This window comes from Mytilus edulis, chromosome 6, assembly GCF_963676685.1.
Source record: "Mytilus edulis chromosome 6, xbMytEdul2.2, whole genome shotgun sequence".
Taxonomy (NCBI): Eukaryota; Metazoa; Mollusca; class Bivalvia; order Mytilida; family Mytilidae; genus Mytilus; species Mytilus edulis.
Window position 1 is genome coordinate 45,777,968 of NC_092349.1, and position 18,638 is coordinate 45,796,605.

Consider the following 18,638-nt stretch of genomic DNA (forward strand, 5'->3'; position numbering starts at 1 on the left):
CCAACACTGACCAACACAAGAAGTATGGTATACAGATAACAATATCATTTAACGGTATCAATTTTCCTCCACAACATAAGCATTTCGACAATATATGTCTGTTCAGTGATGCTCCTGGCCAAATATTTGAAATCCAAAGCTGATATAAAAGATGAAGAGCTATAATCCAAAAGATCCAAAAAGTATAGTCAAATCCGTGAAAGGAATCAGAGCTTTGCATGAGGGAGATATACTCCTTAATTTATAATAATTTCTAACATTTTGTAACAGCAAATTTAATAACACAAAAAATATGCATTTTCATAGTACTGACTTCTGGGCTGGTGATACCCTCGGAGATTACAGTTCACCATCAGAGGCATCGACCCAGTGGTAGTAATAACATTAACGGTACCAATACGTAGTAAATCATTCATAATGAAAATAAAGTTGAGGTATACTTTAATAGAAATAAAGTCCGTTTATGTTTGGTAAAATCGATAGAATGTACGTTCTGCTTTTCTTAACTTTTCATCAACACGAATTTCGAAGCTAATTAGTCTGTTAATGTAATAGTATAACATGTACAAGGAAGTTGTATGATGTAACAGCTTTGTATCGAGTTGTGTAAATCATAAACATTTAATTGAATAATTGTATAATAACGTACTTTACAATATTACTGCCTTTACAATGTTTTATAGTTTTGATTTATTTTCTGTGATTGCAGATAGAAATATTAAAAGGAGAGCTAAAAATGTAAAATATAAAGTGTAGAATTATTCTTTATAAAAAAAATGCACGAAACTCAAACATAACTGTATAACACGATGCTTAAAATACATAAGCAATCTTTTACATTCCAAATCTCAAATATTCTATACATAAGAAGATGTGGTATGAGTGCCAATGAGGCAACTGCATCCAAGTCACAAATTGTGAAAGTAAACCATTATAGGTCAAAGTACGGTCTATAAAACGGAGCCTTAGCTCATCCAGAAAAGCAAGCTATATAGGGCCCCAAAAATGACAAGTGTAAAATCATTCAAACGGGAAAACCAGCGGTCTTATCTATATAAACAACGAGAAACGAGAAAAACTTATAAACCACATCGACAAACGGAAACTACTGACCATCAGATTCCTGACTAAAAACAGATGCAAATAAATTCAGCTGGTTTAAAGGATTTAATAGGTACCAACCTTCACCCTTATCTAGAACAATAGTGTAACATCACCACACTGAAAGACAAATCATAAAATATATATCAATTGAAAATCTCAAGCATAAGACATATTAACACAAGTTAAGATACACTGAACAAATAAATTTTATCTATGATACAATGTTAATGCATAATCAATAAAAAAGGGTTGAAAAACCATAAAGAAATCCAAAACCTCAAACTTCATTTTTTGTCTCCGATTTCTTCAATGATTATATGATTTGTTTACTGGTTGTGATTACTATTCTATCTTAATTCATTCACTCCTCATAAATGTCTAACATTGGATTTATAATTTGTTGACAGTCGAATTTGTCATTTTCAGAAGTACCGATCTACACTGACCAACACAGTAAGCATGGTGTATAGAATATTTATCTAATCATTCAAAATGAAAATGAAGTTGAGGTATACTTTAATATATGTAAAGATCGTCGACGTATTGACAAATCGAAAGAATGTATAAACTATTGTCAGCTATTTATTACTTTGCATAAAGACGAAGCTTATTTGTAAGTTAATACAAAAGTACAACATGTAAAAGGAAGTTGTATGATGTAACAGCTTTGTAGAACATTCGTCACAACTCGGTCGATCTCGTATCGTCAGAATGAGAATTAGCGGATTCTACCGAGGATTACCGATCGCTATGTAGCAATATGTGTAAATCATAATCATTTAGAATAATAGAATCACAATGTATTAAATTACATACATCATATTTGACAATAATATTGAGGGACATTACTCTTTACGCTGATTTATTTGTTTCGATTTATTTTCTGTAATAGCAGATGAAAAATTAAAATGTAACATATTATAGTTTAAACTATTCTTTATAAAGAATACACGAGGCTGAACTACTGTATAACAGAAGATTTATTTTAGTAATCTCTGATAGTGCAAATTTCAAATATTATGAATAAATTCAAAACTTTAGATTCATTTTTTTTTGTCTCCAGTTGTTTACAATAACTGTATGATTTATTGGCAGGTTTTTGCTACTATTCGTTTTTCATCCCTTCTTTTAAATCTTTTAAAAAAAACTTTGGATTTGTAATTTGTTGCCAGTCGAAATGGTCAATTTAATATTTTCTGAAAAGTAAAATGGCAAAAATACCGAAAAAAAACCAAACGGAAAGTCCTTTATCAAATGGCAAAATTAAAAGCTCAAACACGTCAAACGAATTAGTCATTTTCAGAAGTGCTGATCTACAATGACTAACACGATACACATGGTGCATAGAATATGTGGTTAATCATTCATAATGAAAATAAAGTTGAGGAATTTTTTATTTGATCTTTGTAAAATATTTGAACTTGAACAATTTTATATTACTTTTTGTCTGTCTTTCGAACAATTTTGTATTACTTTTTGTCTGTCTTTCCAACACTCTTACACAGTTTGGAATAACATCCGAGGCTTTGTCAACACAGTCATTTAATCATACTATTCTTACATGTATTAATCTATTGAGTCTTTTAGAGATGGTAATACTAGTAGTCTAATGAAGAATGATTTATAACAATCTTTTTCACGCGAGTTAGCAAATAAAAACCAGTTTTGGCCTATCGTAACATAATAACATTTCGAATAAGGTATGTCATCGGGTGTACTTACATGAACAACACGACAGGTGTCAAATGTTGATCTACCTACCCTTCTACCCTTCTTGAGAACCTGAGACCACGCCTAGTTTTTAGTGGGGTTCGTGTTGATAAGTCTTTTGTTTTTTTATCATGTTTTATGTACAGTTTTATTGTCCGTTCGTCTTTTTTTTTGCCGTATGCATATTGTCAGTTCATTTTGGACTTCAGAGTTTGAATGCCTCGCCTTTGTACTATTATACTAATCACTTGTGTATTTCTCTGTTGTTGATTTTTTTTACATTTATCTATACTCTGTTCCCGTCATGAAATGTTGTAATTTGAGCTGTATATTTAACATGGCCATAAAGCGCGGAAGTTTGGCTTGCCACAAAACCAGGTTCAACCCACCATTATTTCTTAAAATTTCTGGCTTAATGTCAGGGATATAGCTGTTGTTATCTGAAAGTTTGTTTCCATGAATGTTCCATTGTTATTTTTTATTTTTGTTTTTCTTCTGTTCTGTTATTTCGCTGATTTCCTCTTATAGTTGATGTGTTTATCTCAGTTTTAGTTTGTAACCCGAATTTGTTTTCTCTCAATCGATTTATGATTTTTGAAAAGCAGTATACTACTGTTGCCTTTATTTGGTATCCTTTGTATCTCTTTGCTTATGTTATTTTTCTGAGGCAATATGTTTGACTCTATCTTAGCTAGAAGTATTATCATTATCATGTGTACATAGTGTCTTTAACCTCACTTTAAAACCATATGGATTTGACAGTTGTTGGGGGTCCATTATTTACCTTAAGGTTTATGACTCCGTCTGTGGCCATTTTTGTACAAACTTTTCAAACTTAATTGTATCAAAACTACAGATATAAGGAATAACAGAGATAGGCCATTTGTACATATACCAAGGGGAAACTTGAAGCAAAGCATTATTATTTACTGTCTCATTGCATTTAATAGAGGACTTTATGGCAAATAAACCATAGCCTTTAATACGGAAATTTTTGTTAAAAAATATGAAAAATAGATTACCTACTTGCTTTTCTATGATGTGCTAGTGTTAATTGTTTACAAAAAGTTCTAAGCAACCTGTAAATTCCAAAATTCCTTGCGCTGAGTCATTAAAGTAGAGCGCACCCTAAAAGTTGTACTTGATTTGGTCCATTTTTATATTTATTTTAACTAATAACTACATTAATAAACATTTTTTTGAGGAAAATCAATGATAGCACTGCATGCAATAATCCTATATCTATCAGTCAGCAAATTGCCAAATATGATTTCACAAGGATAAAGGCTGTGTATTTTCTATAAAATTTCCATATGTTTAACATTGCATCAACACAAGGATACATTATCCTTAAATATTGCTGCCATATTTTTAAAATTAAATCTTCGGTACGCGTTGTAATCTCCCTTACATCTGTATTGTCTGAATACAGTTCTCGAATTTGATATATTTCCATGGACACTGACGTTTTCATAACATAAAATGATCTTTCAGAGTACATGATATCATTACCGGTTTTAGTTGGGGTTCGTGTACCTCAGATCCAGTTTACAACGTCGTGTAATGTAGAATTGATTGTTATGGCGTCTCGTTGATATTTTTTCATTTTTATAATGATGTTGCATATTTCTCTTAGACCTTTGAAATTTATTGTTGCTTTGGTTACTAAAAAAGAGCCAAACTGCTTTTTCATAGCCTACTATTTGGACTTTTACACAGTTACCCTGATACATTTGTTTGCGAAATATATAAAAATCAAGAAAACCCTTATTATACTGTAGTGCACACTTGTCTTATGGATATGATGATACATGAATAAATATTAACCGCACTAATTTTACTTTTCCTAACTACAATTTATCAGTTCTAAAAAAGGAAACTCTATACTAATATTGTCGAAAATATCCTAATAATTATCCCCTTGTGTTAACTTTTCTTTTTACAGTTATTTTCAATGTTCTTTTTGGTTTATTTATTGTGAGTTGTTTCTGTGTTTTTACCAACCTAACGGTGCAATTAGTCTCCAAATAAATTTAACAGTTAATGTTTGTGCTGTCCTTGTTTAGAAAAGTATTGAGCGCTCACAACCCTTTGTCTGTTTTAAACAAGGCACATATCATACAGTTGAAGACCCTGGTTACTGTGTGTCAGATTGTTTTTTGCTCAATAAATGCGTGAGATAACATTTATTTTGTTCTTATGTACGTCAAATATTGGACATGTTAAAGTTGTATGGCCATACGCGTAGTGCGCACACAAACTAATTTTTTTTTTTTTATTATTTTTTTTTTCCTTAAATATACGATTTGCATTTAATCTTATGTTAACAGACACATTCTGCATTTTGGTTATCAATACTACATTATATCGTTGACCGACTTGCCATTTGAACAGTTGTAAAATATGTAAAACTTGTATTTAGATTACAAAAACTTGCTTACATCCTCATCGTTTGGAATATGGAAGACAGTTGCTTGACATCATTTCGATTTTATATTTAGAACGGAATATCAGTATGGTATATTTTCCTCAGTAAACGAATCACGAAAAGTTATTAGCAGAACCGTCATCTTTTTAGCAACTGAAATTTGTTTACGTCACAAACATCGATTTATATATTTTTTTAAACTAACATTATGTCACATTTGGTACAGGAACACAACAATTTAGTATAAATACTCTGTATCACCTTGTATTCTGTGCGGAATTAATTTGGTTAAGCATTCTGTCTAGAATAAGCGACAAGCGCAATCCGAGGATGTTTTTTTCAATGGTCTTCTTTTGTGTAGCTGCTACATGTAAGAAATTATTATATTTTTTCATCATTTTCCAAGAAATTATTGTGTATGTAAATATTTGAAATGTATACAAAAACCTTTCTGAACGTTTCCAAAAAGCTCAGACACATCAAGCGAATGGAAAACAACTGTCATATTTCTGAATTAGTACATGCATTTCTTATGTTGAAAATGTTAGATTATATTATGTTTTTATAGAATTTGATGCGACTGTCATACAAGTGAGAGGTTTAGCTAGCTATAAAATCATGCTCAACCAACCATACAAATCTACATAAGAACATGCCTGTACCAAGTACGGAATATGACAATTGTTATCCATTCGTGTGATGCGTTTCAGGTTTTGATTTTGCCTTTTGATTAGAGACTTTCTGTTTTGAACTTTCCTCAAAGTTTAGTATTTTTGTGATTTCACTTTTTATAACTAGTTGAACTTCTCTCTTGTATGACATTAGTTTTACATTCAGTTATATTGTCAACAATGTGTGAGGAAAATAAATATACATATTAGTTAAAACTGTAAATAATAGGGTTAAAACCAACTGACCAGGAAGACTCGGAAATATCCATTTTATACTTCCAATTGTTATAAACAGTACAAACATTTTATAATGAATAATGATTTTAACAGAAGAACCATTTTTTTGTATCCGAATGATTCGGCAAGTTTTATAATATGTCTGTGTTAAATTAAAAAAGTCGCCATAAACATGATAAAGGGCAATAACAATATGTGATTTGTTATTGAATAACATTTTAAAAATATTATCCAGAAACATATCCTGATATAGATCTTATATGAAAACATAATACATTATTTCATAGTTGTTGTATATTGTTGTATTTCTTACTTTCTTTCTTTCATTGATTTGTTTGACATTTAAAAGTCAATGTTTTACATGTTTTAAACATTCATACATAGAATCAAGGTTGTTTTTGAATCTTTTGAAATCATTCTATTGTTATGATTATGTCATAAAGGTGTTTTTGAAAACAATCAAAAGAAGCATCAATCAAATGATAAGAACACTCCAAAAAAGAGTAAATTATTGCCCTATATCATTTTAATGGTGACTATTAGCTATTAGACTGTAAACATTATGAAAACATCAGTTTATTTCAGGTCAGGTTGTGTTTCCCTGCACATTTCCTTGTGACTGGATTAATAAAACATTTTCGTTGTATCGTGAATCTGGCATATATGATTATCTGTCTTTCAACGCTGATGGAACGACGGGGATAGCTACTGGACGGGATCCGTTTAGTTGCTTTCAAATTTCGGAACAGTTCCTTATTATCAAGTAAATATGTATATTTTTGCTATTGGCAACACGTTTGTTATGTTTGATGCATTATTTTTTTTTGGGAAAAGGGGGTTGAAATAAAGGGAAAGGAAACCTAAGTTGATTTGTTGTCTTTCAAAATATTTATATATCATTATAGATTTAATACATAACTAAATAGGTAGGTTCGTTTAGGCCAACACTCTCATTAATTGATATTATACAATTAAAGCCATGTTTGAGGTAGATACAATGATATATTGATCAGGCATGGGGTAATCGTAATCAGTAATCGTAATCAGCTGTAATCGATTACATTTTGCAGTGTAATCCTATGTAATCAGTAATCATACCATTTCTGATTACAAGTAATCTGAATGTAATCGATTACATTGCCAAAAACAGGTGTAATCATGATTACTTTTAGATTACTTTAAGATTACATTCATATGATTACTTGTTGATTACAAATCTTGTATGCTGGAATATAGGAAAATAGTATTTGATAGACAATATGAAAATGTAAAGCATGAATAAAAAAATCATGAAACTAGTATTCATCATGGATTATGTACCCTTTTGTTGATTCAATGCTAAACATATGGAAATTTTATAAAAAATCCACAGCCTTTATCCTTGTACTCTTATATTTGGCAATTTGATGACTGATAGATAAAGGATTATTGCATGCAGTGCTAGCATTGATTTCCTTAAAACAAGTTTATTAATGTAGTTATTGGTTAAAAAAATAAAAATATGGACCAAATCAAGTACACCTTTTAGGGTGCGCTCGACTTAAGTGACTCAGCACGAGGTATTTTGGTATTTACAGGTTGGTTAGAACTGTTTGTAGAAAATAAACACTAGCACATCATAGAAAAGCAAATGAGAAATCTTTATTTCAAATTTTAAAACAAAAATCTTTGAATTAAAGGCTGTGGATTTTCTATAAAAATCTTGGTTTATTTGCCACAAAGTACTCTTTTTCTAGTAAATGCAATGAAACAGTAAATAATTATGCTTTCCATCAAGTTTCCCCTTGGTATATGTACTAAATGGACTATCTCTATTATTCATTATATCTGTAGTTTTGATACAATTGAAGTTTGAAAAATTCGTACAAAAATGGCTACAGAAGGGGTCATAAACCTTAATGTGATAAATAGTATCAACTATATAACAAGTTTCGTATAACCAAGTGTTTTATTTTGTCAACAGTTTACTAAAGGCATTTGCTTTTCAGTGTTTGTGAGATTGAGCTCTTATGATATAAGAGTATGTCTTGAAAGCATTTTTGTTCATTCATTGATCACTTCTGATATTAACTCCAATTTCATATAAGTAAGCCCAATATTTTTTATAAAACTACAATGAAATTCAAAAGCAGAAAACATTTAGTTCCAATTTGACTTTGAGGGTCGACATACATAAATACATGAGCCCTTTTAATTCAAAATGGAATTTAAAACCATATTTCACTTTTTGACAATTTAAATAAATTTTGTTTTCCATACATATGATATATATGTATTCAAAATTTTCAAACAAATTATGACAATTAATTAACCACTTATAACTTTATTGATATTGCAATTAAGACAATAAAATTTTAATACCCAAGCTCACCTATTGTTTGTTAAGAAAATAGAAGTAGTGATTAACACCTGTAAAAACATTTATGTCCTCACAGATAATAAAACTAAACTTAATTGATTTTCCATTATTTGTCCAGGTTTTTTGTGAATTGGCCAGTTGGTTAACATGGTTAAAATTTGTAGAAAAAACAAAGTGATATCTTTTACATAGAGAAGGATACTTGTCTATAGCTATGTTCTCAAATTACACATGTTACACTGTACTTGTCTAATTTCTTTTACATAAGATTAATAAATTATGGCTTTAAAAAAAATAACCAAAATTAGCTTTTTCGTGAGGATAAAAAGTTATTAGAAATTCTTTAATATTGCAATATACAATGTAATCATAAGTAATCACAAGTAATCATGATTACTTTAAAGAAAAGTAATCTAATGTAATCAATTACATTTGAAATAAGGTGTAATTGTAATGTAATCAATTACATTTTATAAGCAAAGTAATTGTAATTTAATCGATTACATTTTAAAGTAATCGACCCCATCCCTGATATTGATCTGAATGAAGTATATTGGCCGAGGACGAAGTCCAAGGTCGATATAGTACTTTTTGGTCGATACAACCTGTATTGACATCACATAATGCTATATTAGTTATTGTATTAATATCCGACGATATTTGTATCAAAATCGTAAGTGTTAAATATTCGATCATTTGATTTTGTTGGAATTTTATTGATATTGTGTCGCCTAGACAATAACAACATATTGGTCGTTTTTTATTTATTTGTTTATGCTTTTTGTTTGTTCGTATTGTGTTTTTAAAGATTTTTTTTCTTTACGTAATCGATCATTAATATAATTTTTATCAAAAACTTTTAACCATTACATGAAATTCATTACATGACATCACAAATAATATCGGTTTTTAGATATTTTGAAAATAACCGTGCAATATGCTTTTTGCTATCCTCCGTATTCCATCTACCTTCGAAAATATAGTTTAACGTATGACTATCCCTGAACGAATCAAATTAGTTGAAATGTTCGAATTGATAATATAACCCGGTATTTAAGTACTGTCATTTAACTGAAAGGGGCACTAGCTGTCAAATTCATGTCCACCGATTTTACTGAAATTCTCATATTTGATTTATAACAATGTAAAACATTTATCTAAACTATCAAAAGTCTAAAATAAACAGTTTACAGAGCCTGGGGGAGATAATATATAGGTTCGTTTCGTGTGTATTTTAGTCCAGACGCCGTCTAGTTAACTATCAATTTGACCTCAGATGACCATATAAGCGATGTAAACATAAATAAAGATATGAAGAGATTAAAACAGTACGTGCAATTGGACTTTTATAGATCTGTTTGATTTTATGTTATAGATTAAAAATAGATGTTTCTCATTGTTTTTAACCGTATAAGAATGATTTTATGTGCATCGAATGATTTACCGTAGTTTCACTTTCATTGTTGACATTCTTTTTCTTTAAATAACCAGTACAAATACAATGCATGCGTTGTAAATTGCTAGCTAGGGGTTAAATTGAAGTTCACATGAATACGGATTTAAAGAGTTCGACTCATTCACTTGCAAGTGAATAACTAAGTATCAATGTTTCTTAGCGTAATTTGACAAAATGGAACTTTTTTGGCTGCAAAACGCGAATTGTTATTTCACTATTTCACTTTCATTATTGATTGAACAGAAAAATATCAAACTTTAGATATACCTCGTAGCTAGTGCCCCTTTAACAAGTAATGGCTGTTGTCGAAGAGCTTTACCACATCGAAATATATTTCTCTTAGTTAAATTGATTTCTTATCTTATAGCAAAATTTTAATGTCTTGGTCAAATGAATTATATTAGACTGCTGGTTTCCCTGTTTGAATAGTTATGTACTAGTAATTTTTGGGCTCTTTTTATCTGGCTGTTCGGTGCTTTTATAAATTTTTCCTTGGATGGAAAGTTGTCTCATTGGCACTCATATCAGATCTTCTTGTATCTATATATGAGAAGTGTGATCCTGTATCTATATATGAGAAGTGTGAAGGTTTTGATTTAAAAAAATTATGTTCCATTTTGGTACGAAATGAGCATGCTATTTATCAATGGTGAAATGTGCTATTTTAGGAGCTATATGACTAAAACGCACATGAAAAATAAAAACATATTTCTTGATATTTTTTTAGAATGAAACATTTGGGCTGGACACACTTTCCATGTTATGCAATATTCTACACTTCGGGACAATCCAATTTTTCACTGTTTCATCCATGTAAGTTATAATGTAGATATAACTGAAAATATTTGCAATGTTATAAATTTAAAAAGTAATGTTATAAATGATTGAACCAAATCTTTGATTCCTTAAAGAAACAGTGTTTTTAAATTAAATCACAAAATAAATATTTAGCCACTTTCTTTAGTGTCTTAAAACAATGAAAAATATGTTGCTAATTTTGTTTTACAGTATTGTTTTTTTTTTACATGTTTTACTAAATCTTCTGCAAAAAAATGCTTTAAACCTTTTGAGTTTAAAATTTGTTACCTGGAAAATCTTCTGAATGAACAGACATAAAAAAAAAACAAAAACAAAAAAAACACCAACTTCACGCGTTCTTGATTTCTCGGGTTTCCTTCATTTCAAACTCAAAGCCGAATATTCGAATGCCAATGATGCGTAACAACTGAAGCAGTTAAAGAGCTATATGACCAAAAAGAAATTGAAAATAAATTAAAAAAAAAACAATCCACGAATTTATTAGTGTGTGATGTATAAAATCATGGATATAATTTGTCTTTTCGATTATTGACATGACATTGTTAGCTTGTTTTCGACTTATGAGTTTGAAAAACCCTTTCGTATCTTTTAAGACGTATAAGCCTGTCATATAAACGTGATAAAGAATTTCACCATTATGATACTGGTTTTGTAAAACCTTCTTTCAGAATGAAACAATAAATAAAACTAAATATTGGCAGTGAATTTTACGGCAAGGTTTCCTCCAATCATACCACACATTCTTATATGTATATTAAAATAAATATGGTGTTCACTTTACGGCCATGTTGTGCAATATTTAGTTATCTCTGATAACCTATATAATACAATGTTAATAAATATATATATCGTTTAAGATGGGAACAGAACACATAAGGGAGTTAACTCTTTGCCAACAAGCCGAACGTATTAATCACATACTTCAAGAAAAGACAAATACAGATTCGTAATGATCAAAATTAGTGATTTCAAACTGTTATATATCTAATGAAACTATTCTTGTCAATTGTGAGATTTGAAATTCTTGAAATTATATTTTTTTGTCACAGTTCAAAGCAAATACGTTGTTAAAGTGTTCGGTAACCTTTTCGATATACCCTTGTTAAAATATGTATTAATGTTATCACTTTCTTTATTTGAAGCAAGGGGCGATAAGCGTATTGAAAATCGAGTGGTCGCCTTCAATAAATCTGAGATTTGTGAAATCTGTAAATTAGAAGATACCAGGAATATTGGACCATTGTTAGCAATTATAGGTAATATTATATATTTAAGGGGGTTCGCGGGTCTAAAACTATTTTTTTCCCTAATATAGGATTTCTCTTTATTTTTTCATAAATGAACTTTATCGTATACTTAATAGAAAAATGAAATAAAAATATGGGGTCACCGTTCATTTAAGTTCACAATCTGCCTCCGAAAGAAACATACATTTTTGTTAATGTCCCTTTTTTTCTGTTGAACTAGTAGGAGAGATAAAGGTAATATCGAAATAAAAAAGAACTGAATTGCAGAAATCGCTAAAATTTTACAATTATTTAGTTTATGCAAGGATTTGTACTATACAAATCCTTGGTTTATGTAAAGCTTATTTGAAAACAATAATAAAATATATAAGTCACCAATGAGTTAAAGAAGATATTTCAATATTAATGCCAAAAAATGGCATTTTTGCACCAAAGGAAGATAATTTGGAGATTTTTAAATGATAAAAACATTTTCAGTCATCTTGGGCCAAACCGAATCGATTTTTTTGGTTGATTTTTGTACCATAGCATAAAGTAATAACTAATGGTGTAATAAATAAAATTTGTACTGACAAAACAAATGTTTATTTTTTTGCCGAAATTTTTGTACCCGCGAGCCTCCAGTCCTTAAGTTTATCGGTGGTAACTTTAATTCAATGCTAAATATGTATGGAAAGCCAGCGGGGTCAAAATTCTTAATGCGTAAATTGTCAATGTGTAAATTGTCAAGTGTAATTTTTTAATGTGTAAATTGTCAATCGGTTAATTATCAATTTGTAACTTGTATATTTGCAATTTCAAAATTCTTAATTTGTTTATTGTATCTTTGTATCTTTGTAATTTCAAATTTCTTAATTCGAAAATTGCTAATTTGTAACTTGCATCTTTGTCATTTCAAAATTCTTAATTTGTAAATCGTATCTGTATGATTTCAAAATTCTTTATAGGTAAATTGTCAATTTTGTAACTTGTAACATGTCGATTTGTTAAATGCCAATGTGTGAAATGTCGATGTGTGAAATATTATCGTTGTATTATGCTAACGATCAGTATGACGACAGATGGCGCTTTGATTCGTCTTCGGTGTATAAGCCTCCTTTAAGAAGTAGCACCGCCATACGCCATATGGAATATATACCTAAGTAATGTAAATCAATTTTGTACAGCACAAACATAAAAAAAAGATAAATACTATGTTTGTTTTATATGGCATATATACCAGGGACTTGCATGGTTTTATATAGAGGTGACCTCGAATAAACATATTTGTTTACTGTACTGGTCACAAAACCTGGGATGGGGTGTGTCACCTCCTGGATTAAGGTATTATATATAGATGTGTCGCTGGAAAGGGCTTCCTTATCATCTTCGAAACTATATACCTGTCACTACATGAAATATAAGACGGTGCTGGAATATTCATACTAATATTGTTTTGGGCCGCAAATTTTGGACTAAATGTATAATTGGAGAAATGGGTTGACACCAATTATTCCTAATATTATAATCTCAATATGAAAATTTCAGAAAAAAAATGTAATTTTCTAATGATTTTTTAATACTAGAAACAAATGGACGGAAATCTTTATTCATTTGGCATCTGAGTAATGAAGATAAAAACATTTTTACATGTTCGACAGCCTGCGTTATTTAAAACAGGAGACTACAAATCAAGAGAAGTTGGTTGCGTCTCAAACACGCTCACCAAACTGAAACTTAAGCCAGAAGCTAATATTTCTGTACTAGATGGTCGAGGGGCTGATTTCTCAGTGCTATAGAATTAGGCAATTTATAAAAAAAGCTGGTTCAAAAAGAACACTGAATTGCTGCCAAGGGATTTAATAATTATCGGTCAAGAAATGTTGTGAAAAAACATGCTGATCAAGAACTGCACAAAGTGTTTTGAGATCTCAATGAGCGAAATACCACAATATTCTAACTGATTTTTCGTAAAAACAGTATTCGAATGAAACCACTTCGAAGATACTGTAGTGCACACACCGAGCGTTGACAGTCAGCCGTTCAAAAAACTGCTCTCGTGCACCGTCAATGCATCGACGGTGCTCTCTCTACCGTTGTATTGGTATCCACAACGTATTCCTACATATACATATACAGATCTATAATGATCATTGTACTAGATCGAAATATACTAGGAGGTGTCCCCTCTGGATATTATAATAATGGTCATGATAGTAAAACTATGAAAATGATGGGTTTTTTTTCACACGCATCACCTTCACCCACTTTTAATCATATTGACGCCCTACCCCTTGCCAGAGTGAAGATCTCATCATTTCGCCATCTGCATGACAAATATAAAAAAGAAGATGTGGTATGATTGCCAATGAGACAACTGTCCACAAGAGACCAAAATGACACATACATTAACAACTATAGGTCACCGTACGGCCTTTAACAATAAGCAAAGCCCATAACGCATAGTCAGCTTAAAAGGCCCCGATAAGACAATGTAAAACAATTCAAACGAGAAAACTAACGGCCTTATCTATATAAAAAAAATGAACTGAATTACAGGCTCCTGACTTGGGACAGGCACATACATAAATAGTGTGGCGGGGTTAAACATGTTAGCGGGATCCCAACCCTCCCCCTAACATGGGACAGTGGTATAACAGTACAACATAAGAACGAACTATAAAAATCAGTTGAAAAAGGCTTAACTCATCAGATGGACAAAAATACAAGTGGACGTGGCCGGGTACTTATACATATGTGTATCTATCTTGACGATTTAGTGATGTTTTCAATTGTCTACTTTAGATTTTATATTTACTTAGTTTGTATTCTAAACAAGAAAGTGTTTACTATGAACAAAAAAAAAGAAAAGAATAAGATTACAAATGAAACAAAGCGCAACCAGAGAACGAATGACGTATAAGCTAACTAGTGTGGATTTACTTTTATATTGTAAGTGGTATAATTGCCAATGAAACAACTTTCTACCAATTTGGTTCTAATAGAGTGGATGTAGGCATTTTTAAACATGCAACTTTACGACAATCAACGATAAGAAAAACTCAAAACAAATATGACAGACATATACCAACGACAACCACTGAACTACAAGATAATGACAAGGGATAAGGGACAAAGACATAACGACAGTGGCGGGTAAAACATAGTGTGAGCACTCAATAGACAGTGCGAGATCATCACGAAAGGTCAAGGTCAATAAACACAAAGAAAGAAAAACAACATAAAATCAATAGGCACCCATGTGGTTAATCAAACAATGTAACGTTTTGCATTCTCTGGTTACTGTGACTTCCCCTTTTAAAATTCGGTTCAGCATTTTTGTAAATACTTTTTCTTAAAGTTAACAGTTTTTACCAAGATAAAGCTTAAGGTGTCGTCTTTACGTATAGGACAGCAACCAAACTGCTTTCCATTAATACTCTATCTGAGCGAAGTGGCAAAACTAGCAAAATTTGCTACAGTATAGGTGTAAGTAAGCACATATTTACATAGCATCATTGTTAACTTTCATGGGGTGAATTCAAAAATAAATACTACTTATGCGGTTATTGTGTTGAAATTGAATGTTTAGACAATTTAAAATAAATAGAAACACGACGGTTTTTCGAACCCGGGATGAATATTATATTTCGAATTACGACTTGTCTTGTGCTTTGCAATGCTTCTTACTTCTATAATTAATTTTACCATTTGTGATGTTTAAGTCGTCTGATAATTATTGTTGCCATTTTGTTGTCATCTTCCTTTTTAATTTCTTTACCTGTATTACAGCACAACCAAGTGAGTACAGTAAATAAGATACATGATTTAAATGTCAATGCAAATGAATTGATGAAAAAAAAAGGAATGAGAAGGAAAACTTATTAGAGCTTGTGATTTAATGATATACATTGATACCAGAAGGAAAATGGGCCTGAGGAATGTAGAACAAATTCAAAATGTTGTCAATTATCGTAGACTGATAAATATAATTTGAAGTATTTTACTGATCCTGAATTTAACTCAATTATAATATGAGAATGAACATTGATATATGCTTTTTTTTATTTGGCTAACCATATGGTACATCATATTTGTAGCACTACTTCACCAGTGAGTGACACTAGCAGAGATCATGATCTTAGGACAAAATCAAAAAAAGTTATCTAAGAGTTACTTTTCCTAATCAGTATTCCATTTATAAATTTAAGAAATAATTCATGGAAGCCATAGATTGTTGGAAATTTACACATGGCCCAGGCCATGTGTAAATTTCCAACAATCTATGGCTCCCATGAATTATTTCGATTCTAATAGGACAAATACGGTCATTAAAAACTGAATCGATGGTAGGTATGCTGTGTGTGTGGCTGTTCTTTTTTTTAGTTTAGTGAATAACCGTTAGAAAAAAAATCTGTTTAATTCACAAACCCAACATTTACCATTTTTAATTGACATGTTTTTCTCGTAAGCTACCGCGTCAAATCCAAAGTTGACATTTTGTAACTAAGGAGCCGCCATGTTGACTTGCTGAAATCAGTAAATATGCGAAAAATGCAATAGAATAGAAAATAAAACAAAACCTACCTTACAAATCAATTTTAATACAATATTATACGAATTTCGATGGTTCACTTTTCAGAAAACGTTCAACTGTAGCGTTTTCATTTGTATGACGTCATGTTTTGAAATGACTTAAATGCGTCAAAAACATTAAAAGACTTTCGCGGAATTTTTTTTTTTTTTTTGTTGTTGATTTCTCCGAGCTGTTGTGCATTACTTCTTTTTGTTATGCATCCGAATTAGAATAAGTTATTTTGTCTTTTTAACTGCAATTTAAAAAAAAAATAATCGGCAAATGGTTTACAAATAGGTTCCAATACATGTGGATTTACGTGGGAAGTATATTGTAACAGCCATTATTATGTATATCTCTGAGTCTGCGCTAAGTATAGATATATGAAAATTTTTATCACGGTGTTGTTTACAAAGCGAAAGAAGCACGTCATATTAGAATGAGTAATAAAAACATCTTATTATAGTACTGCATTCATTGAGAAGAAATATACAATCTAACGAAAAATATACAATCTAACGAAAGTTGAATAGCAAAGTAAACTGATCTGAATTTAAGTCAATTATAATATGAAAATAAACATTGAGATGTCTTCGTTGTTATCATACTTATTCAAGCTTAACTCATTTGAAAGTTTTATATGGTTTACGTGTAATATTTGTAACAGCTGCAAAAAAACCCGAGTTTCGAATTACGAATCCTAACGAATACACGTATGGTTGTTTATATGTTTAACATTTGTAAAACAATTTCAGATCAACCACAATTTCCAAAAGAAATACCTCCCCCTGCTTGTAAAGTTCCATCTTTCTGTCCATCCGATAGTGGCGCAGTCTGTCCACAAGGAGGAAGTATTCCAAAATGTATAATAACATGTCGTGGGAGAAGGCGAAAATGACAGAAATGGTCAATGAAACTAGTACATTAAGACGAATGTATCAACATTGAATATTAATAAAACAAAAACGTTATGAAATGAATTGGTTTTTTTTTTCAACATGGACTTGCAGTCAATCAACACTAATTGACCTGGAATTTATTTCACAGCCACACCGTATGCTTCTTTACCTTTTGAGGTTTCACTTTGTATTACAGCTGTTTCTCTAACCACGCCCACTTAGGGGAGATATAGAATATTCATAGATATTTCCAACTATGATCTCTATGTTTCATCTCATAGAGACATATCTTGGGAATGTTATCAGTAGATATACATATGCATATTGTTATATTGCAATCTTTAGTGATCCTACAGTCAAGGTAGGAACAGTTAACAAATTTAGTGTTAGTTTAAACTCATAGAAGTTCGGGCACATAAACGTTGAAAATATGCCGCTCAGCCCTATATTTTGACCGTTGAAAAAAATAGTAGTGCATATGAACTTTCCATTCTAGGATATGATATTTTTCAAAAATTAGTAAAAGTAGTACAGTTTTAGCCGTTAAAAGAGCTCCCATGGGAAATTGCATTGTCAATATTTAAAGAAATGCAACATATATTGGGTGAAAAAAGAGAACATACAAATTTTATCTTACAAATTTAAAGAAAATAACTCAAATATGAAGTTTTAAAAATAATTTAAGATTGAGAAAATCATTGGCCTAAACTATGATGACTAAGCATTAATTCACAAATTAAAGTATTCATAGTTTAATTAAAGTCATGAATGCAAAATAAATTAAAAAAAATATGCATATTTGTTAGTTGAAATGTTTAGAAGTGCTTATGTTTACCCTTCGCAGTCATTGTAACTCATAGATCCTTCCTGAATATTATAGGTGGGCTATGTTTGTCCTGTCGATAACCCAAAACGTAAGCCGTAACACCTAAATCGGCTTTCTTGTCACCGGGGCATAAGAAATACAAGCTTGAAATACAAAAACATCCCAACAAAAATTACAATAGTTTGTTTTATCCTGAATATATGTACTAATTATTCCATATTGCTAAATACAGCAGAATAATTTGGGAAATTTGAGGCCCCAGGGACAAAAAAACAGAGAAAATTGACTACTCCCTGGGTCATTAAAGAAATAATTAAACCTGTAAAA

General features: G+C 30.7%; 1 long non-coding RNA gene across 1 annotated transcript; it reads left to right on the top strand.

Annotated features, from left to right (window-relative positions):
• Positions 1-5,245: 5,245 nt before the first annotated feature.
• On the top strand, positions 5,246-12,046 carry LOC139527762 (uncharacterized). The gene is made up of 4 exons (XR_011665438.1): positions 5,246-5,612; positions 6,736-6,913; positions 10,693-10,778; positions 11,927-12,046. It is a non-coding gene; the product is annotated as an uncharacterized lncRNA (long non-coding RNA).
• Positions 12,047-18,638: the final 6,592 nt, after the last annotated feature.